Genomic DNA, 4,283 nt, shown 5'->3' on the forward strand with positions numbered 1-4,283 from the left:
CTCTTCTCCTCTCCCTGAAACCTCGTCTCCGGGAGGCCCTTCCCGACTAAGCCTTCATTTCAATCAACGGGTCGTATTTATTGAGCATTTACGGTGTGCGGAGCACTGCACTAAGCGCCTTTTGACCTCTCTGGCCCCGTCGTTCACTCTGAATGCATCTTAATCTTTTTTTTTACGGTCTTTAAGCGCTTACTATGTGTCGAGCACCGAGCGCCGGGGTAGATACGAGTTCATCGGGTCGGATTCAATCCCTGTCCCACGTGGGGCTCAAGGTCTAAGTAGCGGGGACTACTCGTAATAATATAATAATACTAATCGTGGTGTGAGGCGCTTACTATGTGCCAAGCTCTGTATTAAGCATTGGGGTAGGTAGAAGATCATCAGCTAGGTCACAGTCCCTGCCCCACGGGGCTCACAGTCTTAAGCGTGAATGAAAACAGGTATCGGTATCTGTCGAGCGCTTACTCTGTGCCAGGCACTGTACTAAGCGTCGGGGTGGATACAAGCAAATCGGGTTGGACACGGTCCCTGTCCCACGTGGGGCTCACGGTCTCCGGCCCCATTTTGCCGGTGAGGTAACTGAGGCCCAGAGAAGTGAGGTGACTTGCCCGAGGAGGGAGAGAGACAGGGGATGAGGGAGAGAGATGGGGATGAAGGTGAGAGATGGGAATAAGAGAGAGAGACAGGGAAGAGGGAGAGAGATGGGAGAAGGGGAAGAGAGTAGGAGGGAGAGAATCACAGACCTGCAGAAACCAATGAAAACTCCTGAAACAGCCCCCTCCCCACCCCCTGCCCCACCGAAACATTGGCGTGGTTTCCCTGCGAGGCCGCGGGCCTTCCCTCCGGCCCCCGGAGCACTTTGGCCGGGGCACCGGACCGGACCCCGGGATGGACGGCCGGCCGAAAGGCCAAGCGAAGGCGGGATGGCCCGGCTAAGGCGGCATCTGCCTCTGATTACAGAGCGGCCCAGAGGAAGTCCGCTAATTGCACTGGAGCCGTGGGGAGCCGGGATTTATGGGCCGGGCGGGGGGCGGCAGGCGGTGAGGGGGGCTCTTGGAAACAGCCACGTCTTCATTAGCATCCGCGTCGGCATCGGGGCGGGCAGCACGGGGGCGGATCACGGACGGACTCCTCGGGTCGGAGGGGACCACGCGGTCTGGCCCGCGGCCTCTCTTTTTCTCTTTCTTTAAATTGCATCTGTTAAGCGCTTACTATGTGCCAGGCACCGTACTGAGCGCTGGGGTAGATACGAGCTGATCGGATTGGAGATACTCCCTCTCTCACATGGGGCTCACAGTCTACATTTTAGTCTTCAGTCTACCAATGAGGAAACCGAGGCCCAGAGAAGTGAAGTGACTTGCCCAAGGTCATACTGCAGACAAGTGGCAGAGCTGGGATTAGAACTCAGGTCCTTTGGACTCACAGGCCGGTGCTCTATCCAGTAGGCCATGCTGCTTCCCAGCATGGCCCCTAAGCTAGGGAAGCAGTGTGGCCTAGTGGAAAGAGCCTGGGCCTGGGAATCAGAGGACTGTAATACTAATAATAGTAATAATAATAATAAATATGGTATTTAAGTGCTTACTATGTGCCAGACACTCTTCTAAGCATTGGGGTAGATACAAGATATAGTCAGGACACGGTCCCTGTCCCATATAGGGCTCACAACCTTCATCCCCATTTGATAGATGAGGGAACTGAGGCTCAGAGAAGTGAAGTGACTTGCTCCAGGTCACCCAGCAGACAAGTGGCGGAGTCAGGATCGGAACCCAGGTCCTTCTGACTCCCAGGTCCGGGCTCTATCGTGCGGGGAAGCGGTGGCGAGTAGACAGAAGGGGTTTGGGGGCACAAATGCTAAGCTCCTCGAGATGCAGGACTCGTATGGGAAGGGCCCGGTCTCCAGCCTCCCAGAGACCCCCCCCCCTTCTATCTCCGTGCGGTCCTGGGGGACCCGGCCAGAGGCGTCCCCCGTCCGGCTCGGAGTGGACCCCCGCCCGCCGGGGTCCAGCGTCACAATGGCTTCTCTCCCCCCTGCTTTGAGCCCCCGACCTTTGATTTACTGAAATTCCTCGCAAGCGCTGGGGGAAATGGCTCTAGGGCCGGTGAAAAATGCGAGGAGGAAATGCCGCTGAGTCTATCTCCTTAGCAAAACAGTCCTACTGTTTTGGGGGCCTAGAAGCCGGGGAAGACAAACATACGATCCGTTATCCTTACGAAAACACAGAGATAATCCGGTGCAGTCGTTTACCCAACCGAGTGGGCCCGCCGGGCGGAGACGGCGAGGGGGGCCCCCGACCGCTTGGGTCCGGTGCCGGGCCGGGTTCCGTCCGGCCCTCTGGTCGTGGCTTCCCGGCCCCTTCGGGGACCGGCGGTGGAGGCGCGTGGGAGCTCATCTCTAGATTGTAAGCTCGTTGTGGGCGGGGCGTGTGTCTTTTTGTTGTTATTTCATACTCTTCCAAGCGCGATTGAATGAACCCCGCTCCCTCCGCTCTTCCCAAGTTGCAATGGGGTGGCCACTGATTGATTGATTAGTAAGCCATGAACCTAGCATCGGCCACTGGGAGTACTGGTTCTTCTGGTTACATGGAAAAGTCCAATTTCTTTCCCCTGGAGAGCCTTAGCCCCAAAAGATCACCCAGAATCTCACAGCGAAGGACCGTTTTAGCCCGGGAGCCCCACACGGGACGGGGCTCCCGTCCAACCTGATAACCTCCTATCTATTCCGGCGCTTAGAGCAGTGCTTGGCACATAGTAAGCGCTTAACAAATACCATCGTTATTATTCTTATTATTTTAGGCTTATAGGATGCCCAACGGAAGTCTCGGGTGTAACGGTTTCCGCCAATCTTTGCGTTAGGTTGTAACACACAGTTAATTCCGGCATGACGACCTTACTTCCCACCCAAATGAAACGTTTGCCACAAAGTAACGCTAGCACCCAGAAGATGCCTAATCTCCCCCTTGAAAGAGCGAAAATCCAAGCGTGCCGACCGGGTTGGAGCAGGAGCGGCCGAGGGTCTGTCGGCCGCCCCTCTCAGCCACGTCCCGCACGGTCTCGGGCCGGACTGAGCCGGCCCGCCTTGCCGCCGGACTGAGGGATTCCCGGTTCCCCGCCGCCTTGGCCGGGGGCCATTCCCGCCATCTGCAGGCAATATTCCGGGTCATTTGTAATCCGGGTGAGAGCGACGGGGGACCGGGGGGGGGGGGGGGGGCCTTTCGGCGAGGCCCGCCCGAGGGACCGGGCCGTGCTTTCCCCTTCCCGCGGCCTGGTTCTCGTCCCGAGCCTGCTGGGTGACCTTGGGCAAGGCACTTGACTTCTCTGGGTCCCGGTTCCCTCATCTTCCTTCCATATCTGTAATTTATTGATTTGTACTGATGTCTGCCGACCCCACCCAAGACTGTAAGCCCACTGTGGTCAGGCAGCGTGTCTGTTTACTGTTGTCTTGTATTCTTCGAAGTGCTTAGTACCGTGCTCTGCACATAGTAAGCGCTCAATAAATACGATTGAATGAATAAAGGCATCTGTCAAATGGGACTTTGATACCTGCCCTCCGGAGCCCCCGTGGGCAGAGGCTGCGTCCGATCTGATCCTCCCGTACCCACCGCAGGGCTCGGCACAGTGCTTGGGGCCCGGGGAGCGGCGGGCGAATGTGGCCACGATTCCTGCCGTCTGACTAGTGCTCGTCGTCCAGCTCCTCCGCGGAGCCCGGCCGGGGTCGCTGCCGTCACTGGCCGGTTCCCGGCGTCCCCTCCCCAAGAGGCAGCATGGCCTAATGGTTAGGGCAGGGACCCGGGAGTCAGAGGGTCAAGGGCTAATCCCACCTCCACCACTTTCATTCCATCGTATTTATCGGGCCCTTACTGTGTGCAGAGCGCTGTGCTAAGCACTTGGGAGAGTACGATACAACAATAAAAAGACCTTCCCTGCCCACGGTGACCTTCCCATCTAGAGGGAGCTTCCGGTCTGCCGTGCGGCCTCGGGCAAGTCACCTCACTCCTTCGGGACTCAGTTACCTCATTTGTAAAATGGGGATGAAGACCGTGAGCCCCATGTGGGACAGGGACCGCGTCCAACCCGATTCGCTTCTATCCACCCCCCGGTGCTTAGTACAGGGCCTGCTGTCTCCCCGGATTTAGATTGGAAGCTCACCGTGGGCAGGGAAAGTGTCTCTTTATTGTTATACTCTCCCAAGCCTTTAGTACAGTGCTCTGCGCGCGATGAGCGCTCGATAAATATGATTGAATTGAGTGACTGAAGTGCGACGGAATGAAAAATACGATCGAATG

The 4,283-nt window shown here is 57.2% G+C and overlaps 1 protein-coding gene across 1 annotated transcript in view; it reads right to left on the reverse strand.

Annotated features, from left to right (window-relative positions):
• IFT22 (intraflagellar transport 22) overlaps positions 1 to 4,283 on the reverse strand; it is a 30,217-nt gene that overhangs the window by 24,591 nt on the left and 1,343 nt on the right. The gene's annotated exons all lie outside the window — the stretch shown is intronic.

The sequence above is a fragment of the Ornithorhynchus anatinus genome, chromosome 17 (assembly GCF_004115215.2).
Source record: "Ornithorhynchus anatinus isolate Pmale09 chromosome 17, mOrnAna1.pri.v4, whole genome shotgun sequence".
Lineage (NCBI taxonomy): Eukaryota > Metazoa > Chordata > Mammalia > Monotremata > Ornithorhynchidae > Ornithorhynchus > Ornithorhynchus anatinus.